The following is an 18,406-nucleotide window of genomic DNA, read 5'->3' as shown; positions in this document are numbered from 1 at the left end:
ATTTTTTATTTTTTTTAACAAAGTTGTTACTAAATGATATATTGCTCAAACATGCCATGGGAATATGTGAAATGACACCCCAAAATACATTCCGTTGCTTCTCCTGAGTACGGGGATACCACATGTGAGACTTTTTGGGAGCCTAGCCGCCTACGGGACCCCAAAAACCGAGCACCGCCTTCAGGCGAAAGGGCGTAAATTTTTGATTTCACTCTTCACTGCCTATCACAGTTTCGGAGGCCTTGGAATGCCCAGGTGGCACAAACCCCCCCCCCCCCCCCCAAATGAGCCTATTTTGGAAAGTAGACACCCCAAGCTATTTGCTGAGAGGCATGTTGAGTCCCGCACGCGGCTAGGCTCCCAAAAAGTCCCACACATGTGGTATCCCCATACTCAGGAGAAGCAGCTAAATGTATTTTGGGGTGCAATTCCACATATGCCAATGGCCTGTGTGAGCAATATATCATTTAGTAACAACTTTTTGTAATTTTTTTTTTGTCGTTATTCAATCACTTGGGACAAAAAAAAAAATTAATATTCAATGGGCTCAACATGCCTCTCAGCAATTTCCTTGGGGTGTCTACTTTCCAAAATGGGGTCATTTGGGGGGGGGGGGGGGTTGTACTGCCCTGCCATTTTAGCACCTCAAGAAATTACATAGGCAGTCATAAACTAAAAGCTGTGTAAATTCCAGAAAATGTACCCTAGTTTGTAGACATTATAACTTTTGCGCAAACCAATAAATATACGCTTATTGACATTTTTTTTTACCAAAGACATGTGCCCGAATACATTTTGGCCTAAATGTATGACTAAAATTGAGTTTATTGGATTTTTTTTTATAACAAAAAGTAGAAAATATTTTTTTTCAAAATTTTCGGTCTTTTTCCGTTTATAGCGCAAAAAATAAAAACCCCAGAGGTGAACAAATACCATCAAAAGAAAGCTCTATTTGTGGGAAGAAAAGGACGCAAATTTTGTTTGGGTACAGCATTGCATGACAGCGCAATTAGCAGTTAAAGCGACGCAGTGCGAAATTGTAAAACGTGCTCTGGTCAGGAAGGGGGTAAATCCTTCCGGGGCTGAAGTGGTTAAAGGATAAATCTTACCTTAATATAATCCTTCTGCAGGACCTGGATGATGGCAGAACAGGTCTCTGGGATAATGATCCCCAGAGCTTGGGGGGAAGATGCCTGTCGAGAACTTAAGGTCCTGCAGGCTTCTCGCCGTCGCCAAGCACCGCAGGGTGGCGACTAGCCTCTGCTCCGGAGTGATGGCTTGCCTCATGCAGGTATCCTGCCTGCTGATATAGGGGGTCAGCAAAGCCAAACGGTGAAATATGTGGTCCGTCATCCGGAGAAAGTTCCTGAAATGATCAGGATTATTCTCACGGATCTCATGGAGCAAAGGCATGTGACAGAACTGGTCAAGCTGAAGCAACCAATTCTTGGTCCATGAACTCCTCTCCACCCTGTTCATGGACTGGACTTGTGTCAAGGTAATGACCCCAACACCAAGCCCCCGCACAGCACGAACTCTACGAGGAGTACGTATACGTAACATGGCTAGAAAACGGTCGGCTGCTCAGAACGAAGTAACAGAAAGCACTGAAGAACAGCAAGGCCTGTGAAGAGCGACCTGAAAAACAGCAACGAGCAGACAAGAACGCACTGAATAATCCAATATGAACTGACTGCACGCACTGAAGAGCAGATACAAATCCACAAGCACAAACTGAACAGCAGAAAACTATCTGAAAACCACGAGTCTGAAAAAGCGTGAATCGTCTCTCACCAAACTTTTACTAACACGAGATTAGCAAAAGGAGCCCAAAGGGTGCCGCGCTTGGTTCAGAACTGCCCTTTTCTGGTCTCGTCGTACGTGGTGTACGTCACTGCGTTCTTGGCGATCGGAAATTCTGACAACTTTGTGCGACCGTGTGTATGCAAGACAAGTTTGAGCCAACATCCGTCTGAAAAAATCCATGGATTTTGTTGTCAGAATGTCCGATCAATGTCCAATCGTGTGTCAGTTTACTGCAAAAGGGTATGACCTTTTCCCCGGTAGACAACAAGGATGAGTTCATGGTCTTTAAGGACATTACGTTATTCCTGAGGAAAGTTTTCCTACGCTCACTATATGACTGCGCTGACAACCCCGCAGCACCAGCTACATCTCTGGATGTTGATGACCAAAAAGCACTAGACATACTGAATTCATTGTTGGAGGAAAACGAAGGGCCCTTTGGGACACCTGCTCCAATAAGAAGACAGGCTAAATTGAGGATAAGGTCCCAAAAAATGCCTCCATTGTCCAAGAACAGGGGAAAGGTAGACTGGACAAAAAAATCCCCAGACAACCTGACAGGGGAAAGGGCTGCCCTGAGAGACTTAAAAAAAGAGACAGAACATTATTATAAAGAAGAGTGACAAAGGGGGTAATGTTGTACTATTAAACCAACAAGAGTACGAAAAAGAGGTAAAACGTCTACTCGGTGATCAGACTACTTATGAGAAACTGGACAGTAATCCTTTTACAGTACTAGTATCCTAACTAAATAGGAAATTAGTGAACGTAAATAATGAGGGATTGCTGTTGAACCGTGAATATCAATATCTCCTCGTGCTGGAGTTTAATGTGCCGACCTTTTACATTATCCCTAAGGATACGTGGTTGCGGTACATCGATGATGTACTGATGTTGTGGAAGAGTGCACCTGATGACCTACACCAATGCATGAGGGACCTCAATACGAATGAACGAAACATACGATTGACATAAAATTTCGATCAAAAGAAATTGTCCTTTCTGGACCTAGAGATCATACTGGAAGATGGTCGGCTTAGCACCTGCAGATTCCAAAAGGAAACAGCAGCCAATACGCTGCTGCATGCAACAAGTCACCACCCTCACTGGCAAAAAAATGCGATCCCAGTGGGACAGTTCCTACGAATTAAAAGGAACTGTACGGAGGTCGCAGATTATAGACGTGAAAGCATTGATCTATATGCAAGGTTCCGCGAACGCGGATACTCGCTTAGACAGATCAGAAGGGCCAAAAAAATGGCTGCCTTGAGAGAAAGTCTTTTGCACACCAAACCAACTGGTGTAGAGCAAACTAAGGTGGCGAATGAACCAGTGCAGATCATTACAGCCTTTGGGTCCCAGTGGAACACGGTTCGCTCTATACTTGAGAAACATTGGGGGATCCTGACTAATGCCCCCGAACTCAATAAAATAGTTAGCTCCTCCCCGAAGCTTGTTGCCCGTAGTCTGGGTGACATGCTGATTCAATCAGAATTCGTCAAGGAGCAAAGCCATACCTGGCTGTCAAGAGTACCCCCGTTTCCTGGGCATGTTTCCCTGTAATAAATGTCAAGTCTGTCCCTTCGTCCACAGAACCTCCAACTTCACTTATGCTCTGGGAATAAAAGCCTTTGAGATTCGTGATCTCATTAATTGCTCAACATCACGAGTGATCTATGTAATTACCTGTCCCTGCCCTAAGATATACGTAGGGAAAACAAAGAGGTCATTAAAGATACGCATAGGCGAACACCTACATGTAATTAACGCTACGGGAAAGATCTCAGAGACACCTTTGGCTAAACACTTCTTTCTGTGCAATGGCAGAAGTTCTGATGGCCTTACTGTAAAAGGCATTTATGCCCTAAAACTACCCTCCAGACGAGTTGACTTCGACCGCATACTTCTCCAAAACGAGAAGTGGTGGGTATACAAGCTGAAGTCCCTAGTACCGGTGGGGTTGAATACGGAGCTAAACCTACAGGTATTTTTGGAGACCTAGTTGGTTGATTGAATTTATTATTGCCTTTTAGACATCCTTATCACCTCTGTCTAGTGTCCTACCCCTTGCTTCTGATTTAAGGGCAAGGGGCATGTAACAATTAATCCAATTTGACTCCATAACATATAACATGCCATAGCACTTTTGCCAAATACTTGTGGAGACTCTTACTGTGATGTGCTTACAATGAAAATGTATATACATCTGATTTATATCACTTGTGGATAGAAATGGTGCTTAACCTATATCTAGTTAACAATTATTATCTTTTATGGGCACCTGCTGCACTTCCATTTGACACACCTGGATACAGTCAGTGCCCAAATGCTTCTGCATGCCACCCAAGCGTCTTTACTATTCCCTTCTCCTATGAATTTTCCTACTCCTTTTTCCTCACACTTTTCACCCCTAAATCCATCTAAATATCATTATGTAAATAAAATGAAAACCAGCACAATTTGCTTACGTGATAACACCCTATTTAAGTTTATGATTGTTAATGATTATTTACGATAAAGTGAACTATACTTAGTAATCGGCCAGGCGGACAGCTGACTTCCTTTTAACAGGACTCTGCCCCTTTTACCTATTACAATTTCATTGGCGGCCACCACCAGCAAGTTTACCATAAGAAGGGGGTGTGGCGGCCTAGCCAATGAACGTCCGAGAAGAAGCTACGTCTTTGGTCACGGCAAAACGCGTTGACGTCACAACGCTGCCTGGTCCGTGAACACCCGAGGCGCGTACACATGAGAGGCGAGGACGGGGACGGAGCGCTCAGATCCATCTATATCTACATGGCTAAATCAACTTGGACTGACTAAAGGGATCTACTTACGTGCTAGTTGCTGTTCCAAGGGAGACTTCTACACGAGTGACAGCTTCCCCACCCCACACTGTAATACACTACAGGAGCGACAAGAGACTCACAGCGCTCGGGACCTGTGGATGCAGCTCGTTAATGGAGCGGTAATGTAATGACATACAGTCACTATACCAGCTTGATATGTCTGAACCTTGTGAGCAACTTCACCGATTATTCTATTACACTGGAATTTTGTAATGAAGTGCTAATGGCCATTTAGTCCATGGACATTAATCCCCAAATTTACTTGTTGGGAAAAGGTCTGATCTACTAGTTGATCATCTCAATATACAATAGCCATTTTCAGACAGCAAATCCCCCCAAGGAGACCTTCCTACTACTCAAAATAGAGCTGATTACTGGACTGTTCGAACCTCCCAAGTTACCACAGTTGGAACCAACAAGCACCAATCATAGAGTTAACAAGCCTATATTATCTAGATAACTCATGTCTAGCCCTGGGGTCTTCTAATTAGATTGGTACATGCACCTTCTCTCCTTTTCCTCTCCACTCCTCCATTGCTTCAGCCCTTAGCAGACCCCCCCAAATTCCCCAAAAAGGCTCAATTTGGAACACAGACCAAACATATGGCCACAATTGTGTCCTGAGGTCACTAAGGACTGAAGCAATAAGCCCGGACCTGGTTAGCTGTACACTTTGTTTAATGTTTGTCCTATCTGTTTGTCTTTGTCCGCGAGAGTTTGGCCAATTCTTTATCGCAACCCAACACTGCACTGCTTAATTTTAAAGTGTATTTTAATGTTTAATATATGAATAAATTGTTATACTTTTACTTAATCAGTATCCTTGATTACTCTGTTGCTAGAAGTAACCCCTTTGAGGCCCATCTAGAACAGGCCTATTCCCTTCCCCAATTCCCCTTTTTTGGTACCTAATAGCTAATGGTTACAGCAACAGAACCCTAACAGGTACAGGGTACAGTACCGGCCATTTGAATTCCGTAACCAGGTACAGGTGATAACTCGCGGGTCCCATTCCCCCCCTCCTTCCCCTATATCCTGTTGTGAATAGATCTGGCCCTGGTACACTGCTCTACATCCTACTGATCTCTGTACCCTGCCCTACATATTACTGACCTCTGTACACTGCGCTACAATCTACTGACCTCTGTACAATGCCCTACATATTACTGATCTCTGTACCCTGCCCTACAAACTACTGACCTCTGTACACTGCGCTACAATCTACTGACCTCCGTACACTGCTCTACATATTACTGACCTCTGTACACTGCTCTACATATTACTGACCTCCGTACACTGCTCTACATATTACTGACCTCCGTACACTGCTCTACATATTACTGACCTCCGTACACTGCTCTACATATTACTGACCTCCGTACACTGCTCTACATATTACTGACCTCTGTACACTGCTCTACATATTACTGACCTCTGTACACTGCTCTACATATTACTGACCTCCGTACACTGCCCTGCGATAAAATGCACTAAAAACGCGTGGTACAAAAAATCTCAGAAAAGCCGTGGGAGCTCCTTTGACGCATTTGCAGTGCTGCCCATTCAAGTCTGCCCTAAGTGCGCCATGCGAAAAATGCAGGTGGGAAATCGAACTTTTGCCTAGCCTAGTGTGATTGGGGCCTCAATGTCACCACAAGCACGAGGTGCGTTTTGGCTTGTTTCTACATGCGTTCCTGGAAATGCTATGAATGGGACCTACAAATAGGACTCCTTTCCCTTTAAGTGACTACTAAGAGGGCACGGGAGATCAGCAGCACCGAACTGCAGGCATATGAAGAGTATGGATTGTGCAGGTACATGCACACTTGCTGGAACTCGCTGAGCCCTTCCATCCCATACCACAGTGCCACAGGCCGCCTGCATGTCATCCTTAGCCCGTAGTGTCAATAGCTCCTCCGGTAGTCAGATCCCCTTTAGCAGTGACCGGGGACTGACTCCTTTACCGCCTCCCCCCCTTCCCGTAATGAGCGCGCCCCAGCCTCCACAAGCCGAGCCTACAGCTGAGCGCTGCCATCCCTCCGGTGGGCGGGTCCTAGCTGCTGTCAGTATCTCAGGCGCGTCCAAGTGATGACAGCGGACAGCAACTCTCTACTACGTTCTTTCCAAGCGCCCTTTCTTCTTCCAGCCTCCCACCGCCCCGCCCCCTTTTCTTTTCACCGCCTCTTTAGTGGGCGCGGCCAGGTTCTGGCTGACAGCGGCTGAAGGCGGGCTGTACCACTTCCCCTTCGCAGGGGTTATTTGTGTCGGTTGTGGTGGCCGGGACCAAAAAGCGTGAATTGGGGATGTGAGAAGAGGACATGCCGGCCCCGGCACCCCCCAGCTCCCGCCACCGGGGCTGCCTGGGATACGAGACGGCTGCAGAGCTATGACGTCACCGAGCTGCAGCTGGGAGGTATGACAGCATTTACGGTGAGTGGAGCCTGACAGGGCCTCTTTATTTGGGGGGGAAACATGTTTCTTTGTGCTGTGTCCTGTGTGTATGAGGTGTGTGCTACTACACAAATGACAGCCATTCTACAGGGGGCTGTGTTATTATTGTCATCACACCTCAGCCTGCATATACAGCACATGGTGACACCATCCACACCAAACCTTACCAACACACTTCATTCCAATTGTCTTCTTCTAATAACCAAACTAATCATTACATTAGTAAAACTTAATTCCCAACTCCGGGCAAAAACTGACACCCCCCCTGTAATTCATCATTTAAGTCTACTTCCCATTTCCTGCTGGGGGGACCGCCAGTCCAAAGTGCAGGTTATCCTTTAATAATCTGGTCCCCTCGTGATGACATCACCCCTCCTCTGGATCCTGCAGGGATTCTGGTGCTGGACAGCCAATAGGAAGTGCCCACGACATCAGGGTACCCAAAAGAAGGACCCCGCTTCATGTAAACAGAAGGCTTGAGGCTTGGGATCTGAATGTCATGTGACCACAGGCTTTAGTAATTAGAAAGGGAGTTTAGCAAGTAGTTTATTTTTTTTTCTCATTCCAGCATTCAGATAGACTTGCAGGGGTGGGCAACTGTAGCCCTCCAGTTATTGTAGAACTACAAGTCCCATCCTCTTGTAGCTGCTGGTCCTGTAACTGTCAGTCCTGTAGCTGCCGGTCCTGTAAATATCAGTCCTGTAGCTGCCGGTCCTGTAGCTGCCGGTCCTGTAATTATCAGTCCTGTAGCTGCCGGTCCTGTAATTATCAGTCCTGTAGCTGCCGGTCCTGTAATTATCAGTCCTGTAGCTGCCGGTCCTGTAATTATCAGTCCTGTAGCTGCCGGTCCTGTAATTATCAGTCCTGTAGCTGTTGGTCCTGTAATTATCAGTCCTGTAGCTGCCGGTCCTGTAGCTGCCGGTTCTGTAACTATCAGTCCTGTAGCTGCCGGTTCTGTATTTATCAGTCCTGTAGCTGCCTGTCCTATAACTATCAGTCCTGTAGCTGCCTGTCCTATAACTATCAGTCCTGTAGCTGTTGGTCCTGTAGCTGCCGGTCCTGTAACTATCAGTCCTGTAGCTGCCGGTCCTGTAGCTATCGGTCCTGTAACTGTCAGTCCTGTAACTGTCAGTCCTGTAGCTGCTGGTCCTGTAACTGTCAGTCCTGTAGCAGCCGGTCCTGTAATTATCAGTCCTGTAGCAGCCGGTCCTGTAGCTATCGGTCCTGTAACTGTCAGTCCTGTAACTATCAGTCCTGTAGCTGCTGGTCCTGTAACTGTCAGTCCTGTAGCAGCCGGTCCTGTAATTATCAGTCCTGTAGCTGCCGGTCCTGTAATTATCAGTCCTGTAGCTGCCGGTCCTGTAATTATCAGTCCTGTAGCTGTTGGTCCTGTAATTATCAGTCCTGTAGCTGCCGGTTCTGTAATTATCAGTCCTGTAGCTGTCGGTTATGTAATTATCAGTCCTGTAGCTGTTGGTCCTGTAATTATCAGTCCTGTAGCTGCCGGTTCTGTAATTATCAGTCCTGTAGCTGTCGGTCCTGTAATTATCAGTCCTGTAGCTGTCGGTCCTGTAATTATCAGTCCTGTAGCTGTTGGTCCTGTAATTATCAGTCCTGTAGCTGCCGGTCCTGTAATTATCAGTCCTGTAGCTGCCGGTCCTGTAATTATCAGTCCTGTAGCTGTCGGTCCTGTAATTATCAGTCCTGTAGCTGTCGGTCCTGTAATTATCAGTCCTGTAGCTGTCGGTCCTGTAATTATCAGTCCTGTAGCTGTTGGTCCTGTAATTATCAGTCCTGTAGCTGCCGGTTCTGTAATTATCAGTCCTGTAGCTGTTGGTCCTGTAATTATCAGTCCTGTAGCTGCCGGTCCTGTAATTATCAGTCCTGTAGCTGTCGGTCCTGTAATTATCAGTCCTGTAGCTGTCGGTCCTGTAATTATCAGTCCTGTAGCTGCCGGTCCTGTAATTATCAGTCCTGTAGCTGTCGGTCCTGTAATTATCAGTCCTGTAGCTGTCGGTCCTGTAATTATCAGTCCTGTAGCAGCAGGTCCTGTAATTATCAGTCCTGTAGCTGCCGGTTCTGTAACTATCAGTCCTGTAGCTGCCGGTCCTGTAACTATCAGTCCTGTAGCTGTCAGTCTTATGGCCCGTACACACAATCCGAATATCGTAAGACAGATCGTAATAACTTTTTTCGCTTAATAGTCGCATGTAGACATTGAATAGATTACTAAAGTCACGAAAATTCTCGTACGACAGAAAAAAAAAAAATCAGAAGTGATGTCATGTGTTGTAATGTATTTGTATTGTTTTTTCGGACCACTATACTGACTAAACGAAAACCGTACGATCTGGTATGGTACGAAGAAAATGTTCATGCTTGTCGAATAATATTGGATGAATTTTCGTGATCGGCTCTTGAGAGCTCTGTACTAATGATTCAATTATCATACGAACGCGTCGAAATTGGTATTTTTCGTCCAATTTTGGGATTGTGTGTATGGACCTTTACAATGACTCACGGGACAGGTCGTTTCCAACAGCCGGAGGGGCTGCACTTGCCAACTCCTGATGCTAGATGGTAGAGCTGCAAAAAAAATTTGAGATCTTGATTCAACCTCCCCCCCTCACGATCTTAATCAGGCATTTCTGCGATTTAGTGCAGAGCCGTTCTCTGCTCACAGCTGTCAAAAAAAAAAAAAGGCAGCTGCAAAGTTTATCACAACATTGCTCAGCGCTAAGATAAAAAGAAAGGTATCTTTTTTTGTTCTTTTAGATCAAAGGGATGAACTTTGGTCTGTAAATGAGTGCAGTTTAACCACTTAAAGCAGACCTTCAGTAATTTTTTCAACTTTCATCTATTAGATCATTTGCCCTTGTTGTTTTAACTTTGGTTAGTAAAACATTTTTTTTTTCTGCCAGTAAATACCTTCTACAGCCCACTTACTCTTTCTTGTCTGGTAATTAGCCTAGGCTTATGACGTCATGCACAGCTCTCTCTCACTCTCGCAAGCGTTTACCAGGAAAGGGGGGGGGGGTGAGTCATAAGAGGGCCAATGAGAGCTGCAGAGCTGTAGATGTGCCCCTGTGTAAATCCAGGAAGTGAGCAGGCAGCTTCAGTTGCCCACAGTTAAAATGGTTGCTGCCAGACTCAGTGAAGGGAGATTTCTGCAGCATATTTGGCAAGTATAGAATCACAGTATATATATAATTAATATGCAAAGTGGTTGGAGGGAAGCTTCAGAATGGCAAAGATGTTTTTATAACAAATTATGTGAGCAGACTGCAGTTCCTCTTTAAAAACTAAGCCTTTTTCTGACATTTGTTGCTTACAAGTTAAAACCATTATTTGTTTGCTAGAAAACTACTTAGAACTACCTATTCTGACTAACCTGTGCAAGAAAGATCTCTATACTTTCCTATTTTCAGGCCATGACGTGATCTGGCTCACCCATGTCAGCTGCAGTAGAGAAGAGGGACCCCCATAACTGATGGGCCGTTATAAGCCTGTGGGTGATGTCATTGCTCCCAGGCTTTACCAGCCTTTGCCAGAGTGCCCTTTCCCTTCCACTGTAGCTGGCAATGGCTGACACAGGAGGGATCATGCGACCTGATCGGAGAGGCTTGAAAATAGGTAAGTATACAGATCTTTCTTACGCAGGTAAGTCAGAATAGGTGGTGGGGGGTCAGGGACAGTTTTAAATCCCAACTCAGGGCAAAAAGAAGTTCTTCCATGAAGTGAGGCTGTGCTGGCACTACACAGGTTAAATGCTTATTTTTGTCTAGGGGAGATGAGAAAAGAGATTTACTTAAACCTCTGATCTCCCTGCACAATAACGGTTCGGCACCCCACACTCCAGTGGGCTTAAGTTGTGGACTGTTCCTGGCATCATCATGCTCAGAGCAGGCTCTATAGACCAGGAACAGTCCACCACTGGACCGTGGAGGAGTGCCTGTTTCCGGTGGAATGACAGATCGGGTGAGTAAAAGCTTTCTCCTGACCCCTAGAAAAAAGTGAGCAATGCAGGCACAGCTCCACTGCATGGGAAAACTTTTTTCTCTAAGCGTCTTCCAGGACAGCCCATCAGACCTAGGGCTCCTCCTGCCAGGACAGGAAACACGTTAACCCCCACCAGATAAAAGGGCGGTGCTCCAGGCCCCATGTCAGTATTAGTGTTTCCTCTGGACGGGGGGGGGTAACATGTTTACTGGAACTGGTTCCCTTAGGTCTCAAGAGCATGTCTCCTGTGGCGTTTTGGGGTGGTACTCCTACCTTCTTCTTAGGTCAAAGAGCGGCACATCCACCAGGGGAGCAGGCTTGTGGCTGCTGTCCCTGTTTCTCAGTGCATGGGGAATGCCAGCCGCGGTGTACATCAGAGCTCTGGTCCGCGAGCCGCATGGCGGCAGCCGGATGTTCTCTCCCTGTTCAACAGCGTGGCTGGAGTGTGCAGGGGAAGAGGGGAAGCCACGTGCGTGAAGGGGCAGAACTTATGCGTTCCAAGCTGGCCCACAGGAAATACCCGGCGGGGACACTTCCGGGGTGTATGACATTATCAGCAGGTGCCGGAGACACTAGTTCCTGTCTCTAAACGGCACGAACAGGGACTCTGGGAAGCTGGTGTTTAAAAGAGTGAAACCCGGCAGTGGCTGTGGACCACTACAGGGGCGGGATGGACCCCTCTGCAATACCTGCACAGGCAGCGGAAGCAGGCCCTAACACCAGCACCTCACAGGTAAGCCTGAAGTGTATTTTACTTACTTGCACATCCTGTGAGTGTTCTCCCCCATGTAACCAGTAGAGACTAGGTGAAGGGGGCACATTTTTCCTTTCCTCCTTATTGGGGGCATTTGTTCTCTTGCAGGCCAAGACTTCAGGACAAGGCCCAAGTGTAGCCACCAAAAAGGAAATGTGCGGTTTGCGGAAACAAATTGAGCTCCTCCATGGATCAAAGCAGTTTGCCATACCTGTATAGACAACCTAGATGAGCTTGCCTCTACGTATAGCTCGTTTAAAACTAATTGACAAGATTCAAGTCCCCTCAGCGGGTCCATCTCCAGTTAGGACTTCAGCCGGTCCTAACGCTCCACAGCAGAGTGTGGAGAGTGAAGACTCTGAGGCTGAAGCCAGATCTGCCCAGTCTTGTCCGGAATAATCAGGGTCAGATACAGGACCCAGGGATAAAGAATCCGCAAGGTGCTTGAGGTATAGGTTATCATTGGAAGATGTAGATGACTTATTAAAGGCTATCTATACGACACTTGATATAGAAGATGAGAAGGTACAATTGTCTAAACATGACCTTATGTACAAAGGTTTGCATAAGAAAAAGGCTAGAGTTTTTCCCGTACATAGTTCCCTTCTTGATACTATCAAGCTGGAGTGGAAAATCCAGAGAGAAAACCTTTCTTTTCCGGTAACCTTAAAAGAAGATTTCCATTTGAAGAGGACACAGCGCAGCCATGCAACAAAAATCCCAAGTTAGACGCACCTCTTTCAAAAGTTTCAAAAAACTCGGACCTAGCGTTTGACGATATGGGCACGCTTAGGGATACGATGGATAAAAGAGGAGATGTCCTTCTTCACAGAGCTCCCTGGGACTCAGCCATTGGGAATCTTAAACCAGCTCTGGCCTCCACTTGTGTAGCCAGAAATTTAGAAGTATGGTTGACACAAATACAAACACATTTGTTGGCTGGTACCTCTAGAGAGCAGATTCTGAAATCTTTCCCTCTCCCCTTTCGTGCAGTGGGGCTTTTGGCTGATTCTTCCGCAGAGTCGATAAGAATGACAGCTAGGACCTGGGCCTTAGTGAATTCGGCCAGAAGAAGCCTATGGCTTAAAACTTGGTCAGGCGATGCTGCCTCAAAGTTTCACCTATGTGGACTTCCCTTAACAGGTGATCATCTTTTGGGCCCAGGTCTGCAAGAGGCGCTGGAATGTATGGCCGATAGAGAAAAAAAAGGCTTTTCCAGAGAATAAGAAAAAGCTGACAGTCAAAGTTTTTTTTATGGCCAAAGTAGGCAGCAAGTTCCTAGAGAAAGGGACAATAGGCCCAAAAAAACATTGGACAGGGCACAAGGGCAGAGATAGAGGGGGCGTCTTGTTTAACCCTCCTCAACAACCTGCCAAGCCACAGTGACTCGTGTCTCTCAGTCGGAGGAAGATTTAGGGCTTTTCTCCCACAATGGGCAGCAGTCACCTCAAGTCCATTCATCCTGGACATAGTGACCAATGGGTACAGGCTGGAATTTTCTTGCCAGCCACCAGAGCGATTATTGGTCACCTTCCCTCTTCAAGATTGGGTAAAAGCAAAGGCCCAGGTCTCCAAAGTGGAGACTTGTTAGATCAAAAGGTCCTGATTCCGGTTCCCTGGTTGGTTCAGGGCAAGGGATTTTATTCCCATATATTTGTCATCAGAAAGCTATCAGGAAAATATCGGCTTATCCTGAAACTCTGGTCTCAAAAACCTGCTTTACCCAAACTGCTTCATGGCCACTTTGGATTTGAGGGATGCCTATCTGCACATCCCTATCCATCCATCCTTCTAAAGATTCTTGAGACTAGCGGTCAAGATGGGAACAGAGATTCGGCACTTTCATTTTCAAGGCCTCCCCTTCGGTCTGTCCTCAGCCCCACGCATTTTTACAAAGGTGTTAGGGGAGCTGCTGGCTCCGCTAACGTTAAAGGCGATAACTATTATCCCTTACCTGGACAACCTCCTAGTGGTGGCGGAGTCATACCAAAAATTATTAGTGCATCTCTAGACTGTACAGGATTTCCTTCAATCTCTAGGCTGGTTAATAAGCAAAGAGAAGTCTTCCTTAATTCCGGCCCAGAAAGTGACATATCTGGGGTACGAATTTTGCTCAGACCAAAAAAGTTTTTCTCCCGCAGGAAAAGGTCTCAAAAATGGTGCAAACAATGTCAGCCTTACAGACCACTCAGTCGGTCTCGCTGAGAGAGGTTTCAAGAGCAGTGGGTCTGATGACCTCTTGCTTTCCTGCAGTGCCATGGGCAAGATTTCATCAATACCCATTACAGCTATTTCTACTAAGGGACTGGGATGGAGACGCAAGTTCCCTGGAATCAAGGGTCTTGTTACCCTCCAGGGTAAAAAGAAGCTTGTGGTGGGGGAGGGCACATCTGCACCTAACAAGAGGTCTACCATGGTCCATTCCTATATCCCAGAGGATCACAACAGATGTGAGTTCCTGGGGGTGGGGAGCCCACCTCAACAACACAATGGCACAGGGAGAATGGTCCTCAAGGGAAGCAAGAGCTTCATCAAATCAGAGAGAGCTTCTAGCGGTTCAGAGAGGCGTTTCAGACGGAAATCCGGGGTCACAATCTCCAGATTCTATCCGACAATATCGCTACGGTTGCGTACCTCAACAATCAAGGAGGTACGAGGAGTCGGATACTTCAATCTATCGCCCAGGAGATTTTATCATGGGCAGAAGGGAATCTAGCCTAAATTACAGCAGTGCACCTGAAGGGGACTCAAAACTGTCTGGCAAATTATCTCAGCCGCTATCGGGTATGTCGAGACAATTGGTCCCTTCATCCCGAAATCTTTGCGGGTCTCATCGACAGATGGGGAAGTCCAGAAGCGGACCTGTTCTCAGATCAGAACAATCGCAGGACAGAGAAGTCCTTTTCTCTGAACCCAGCGGATCGATCATTGGGGATCAATGCTCTGGCGAATCCGTGGTCGTTCGGCCTCTGTTACGCCTTACCGCCGATCAGGCTAATTCCGGAAGTCCTCCGGAAGTTTATTCTAGAAGAAAGAGATCTTATCCTAATAGCCCCTTTCTGGCCCAAGATGCCATGGTTTTCCCTGTTATAGACTCTGGACTCCACTGAGTCTTCCGAAGAGAGAAGACTTCTTATCGCAGGGTCCAGTGTCGCACTCACAAGTGGTTTCCTTAAACTTGACAACCTGGTATCTGAAGAAAAGATACTGAGCATCCAGGGGTTCTCTGACAAAGTAGTCAAGACCCTGGTAAATTGCAGAAAGCCAGTCACTAGAGCCATATATTCCAAGGTTTGGAAGAAATGTAACTCCTGGTTATCTGAAACTCATGATGTTCCTTCCATTTTGGAATTTTTTTCAAGAGGGTGCCGAGAAAGGTCTTTCAGTTAGTACCTTAACCACTAGCTGCCCGCCCACTGTCATATGACTGCGGGACGAGGCAGCTCTCGTTCTGGGCGGACGTCATATGACGTGACCGCCTTCCCAAGCCACTAGGGGGCGCGCGCGCCCGCCTAGTCACTGGGGACCCTATGCGCGTGCCCGGCGGTCGCAATGTCTGCCGGGCACCCGCGATTGCCCAGCAGCCAAGCAGGACCGTGGATCTGTGTGTGTAAACACACAGATCCACGTCCTGTCAGAGAGGAGAGTGTCCCTTGTACATAGGGACACCGATCGGTCACCTCCCCCAGTCAGTCCCCTCCCCCCACAGTTAGAATCACCTCCCTAGGACACACATTAACCCCTCGATCACCCCCTAGTGTTAACCCCATCTCTGCCAGTCACATTTACACAGTAATCAATGCATTTTTATAGCACGGATCGCTGTATAAATGTGAATGGTCTCAAAAATGTGTCAAAAGTGTCCGATATGTCCGCCGCAATATCGCAGTCACAATAAAAATCGCAGATCGCCGCCTTTACTAGTTAAAAAAAATAAAAAATAAATAAAAATGCTATAAATCTATCCCCTATTTGGAGACGCTATAACTTTTGTGCAAACCAATCAATATACGCTTATTGCAATTTTTTTTTTTTTTTTTTTTACCAAAAATATGTAGAATAAAATATGTATCAGCCTAAACTGAGAAAAAATTGTTTAAAAAAAAAAAATTGGATATTTATTATAGCAAAAAGTAAAAAATATTGTTTTTTTTAAACTTGTCCCTCTTCTTTTGTTTATAGCGCAATAAATAAAAACCGCAGAGGTGATCAAATACCACCAAAAGAAAGCTCTATTTTTGGGGAAAAAATGATAAAAATTTCATTAGAGCGCAGTGTAACTTGACCGCGCAATTGTCATTCAAATTGCGACAGCGCTGAAAAAAAATGGCTTGGGCAGAAAGGGGGTAAAAGTGCCCAGTATTGAGGTGGTTAAAAGGTACAGGTGGCAGCTATCAGTGTTTTTCTCCAATTTTTCCCTCTTGGAAAATCCTACTATAGCTGGATTCTTCAAATCAATTTCTAGGTCCAGGCCAGTAGTGGTTAGAAGTTGTCCAACCTGGGACCTGTCCCTGGTGCTTCAAACTCTGGTAGAATACCCTTTTGAGCCCCTAGAGCAGTGATGGCGAACCTTGGCACCCCAGATGTTTTGTAACTACATTTTGGGAGCCTTTCTTCACAATTTTTGAGGATCGGGTTATTTTCAAAACTGATGCAGGATTTCTGCCTAAAGTGGCCAGTACATTCCACAGATCCCAGGACATTGCACTGCCAACCTTTTGTAGTTCGCTAAAGGGCGACCAAGAAAGAAAATTTCGTTTTTTAGACCTGAGAAGAATTCTTCTCGTCTACCTTGAGGTCACCAAGACCTTTAGAAAAATAGACGCCTTGTTTGTCCTCTTTTCAGGAGCACACAAGGGAAAGACTAGTAAGTTCTGGCTCATCGTCTCATGGGCTGTCCTGGAAGACGCTTAGAGAAAAGCTGAGTTAGACTTACCGGTAACTCCTTTTTCTGAGAGTCTTCCAGGACAGCCGAATTCCCACCTGATTTTATCTTGTAGTTATGTGGAATTATGCATATGTTTTACAGGGACGTCCTACGGTTCTCGAGAATAATGACATGGGGCCTGGAGGATCGCCCTTTTATCTGGTGGGGGTTAACGCGTTTCCTGTCCTGGTAGGAGGAGCCCTAGGTCTCATGGGCTGTCCTGGAAGACTCTCAGAAAAGGAGTTCCTGGTAAGTCTAACTCAGTGTTTTTTGCCCGGTGTTGGGCTTTAAGAGTAGTTGGGTTTTGACCAGAATTCTACTCTAAAGCTGAATTTAGTTACTTGTTTTTCTGTTCTGCACCAAGGACATAACCTATTTTTATTGAAGTGTATCCCATGTCTGGCTGGCTGCTTCATAGTGTACAAATCTCCACTCTGCCACCGGGTCCTTCTCACAGTGCTGACATTCTGGCACTGTTGGTGATAATGTGATATTAAAGGCACGTTTAAAAAAAAAAAAAATAACAAGCATTTTATATACTTACCTGCCCTATGCAGCGGTTTTGCACAGAGCAGCCCCAATCCTCCTCTTCTGGTGTCCCTGCTGGTGCTCCTGGCTCCTCTCTCCTGTCGAGTGCCCCCAGAGCAAGCAGCTTGCAATGGGGGTACCCAAGCAGGTGCACTCCCGAGCCACTGCTCTGCGTGTCCATTCAGACACGGAGACACGGCTCAGCCCCACCCCCTCTCTTTCCTTATTGGCCTACTAGCTGTGGTTGACATTGTCTCAGCTAATGAGGAGGAAGACTTCCTAGAGAGCCGAGACACTCTTGCACATCGCTGGATCACTATAGAGCTCAGGTGACTATAAGGAGGGGCTAGGGGGGCTGCTGCACACAGAAGACTTTTTTACCTTCATGCATAGAATGCATGAAGGTAAAAAACCTTCAGCCTTTAGAACCACTTTAACATCAGCCGCTGTTTGCTACCTCCTCCATTCACAGAAATCAAAGTATTCTTTCACCAGAATGCAATGCTATAACTAAAGGAAGCAGATCCCGTCATATATCTGCCTGTCCTCCATTCAAAGAATGCTTTGTATTCTAGGAAAGAATATTGTAAGTTCTGTGAATGAAGGTGGCGTGCAGAAGTAGGTTGGATGACCGGTGAAACTCTTTCACACTTCCAGCAGCCAATGTTAACCCTGGAAGATTAGCACTGTGGTGTGAAGCTTTCTACACTATGCAACAGCCAGTCAGACATAGGACACTTCATTATTTATTTATACAAGTACTTGTACAGTATAATGCTGTCAATTTACGCAGTGCTTTACACATATTTATTGTGTATTCACATCAGTCCCTGCCGTGGCTGGGATTCGAACTGACGACCAGGGGCGGCCCATCCATTACGGGCGCCGCCTCCCCTGTCCATCTCCACCTCCCCTATCCATGTGTCCGGCCCCTTTCAGGACGTTGGGCACATGGCGGGGGTGTTTTTTTTTTTTTTTTTTTTTTTGAAGCACTGAATAGAGCCAGAGGTTCTAATAGGCTTTAAAATGGGGTGGGCTCTGGCACTGAGAATGCGCTCACAGCCCACCCAGGTGTGTTAAAACAGCGAA

At 46.3% G+C, this 18,406-nt stretch overlaps 1 protein-coding gene across 3 annotated transcripts in view; it reads left to right on the top strand.

Annotated features, from left to right (window-relative positions):
* The first annotated feature begins 6,821 nt into the window (after positions 1-6,821).
* HIVEP3 (HIVEP zinc finger 3) overlaps positions 6,822-18,406 on the top strand; it is a 204,740-nt gene continuing 193,155 nt past the window's right edge. For 2 of the 3 annotated variants that reach the window (XM_073616226.1, XM_073616227.1), the window contains exon 1: positions 6,822-7,088. The gene's annotated coding sequence lies outside the window, so the exon portion shown is untranslated. Of the gene's footprint in view, positions 7,089-16,849; positions 17,039-18,406 lie in introns of those variants that run through there. The other variant, XM_073616228.1, reaches the window with a different exon arrangement.

Source organism: Aquarana catesbeiana, linkage group LG02, assembly GCF_042186555.1.
Source record: "Aquarana catesbeiana isolate 2022-GZ linkage group LG02, ASM4218655v1, whole genome shotgun sequence".
Lineage (NCBI taxonomy): Eukaryota > Metazoa > Chordata > Amphibia > Anura > Ranidae > Aquarana > Aquarana catesbeiana.
Note: the sequence above shows the minus strand (reverse complement) of the source record. Positions and strands in the feature narration are given on the sequence as shown.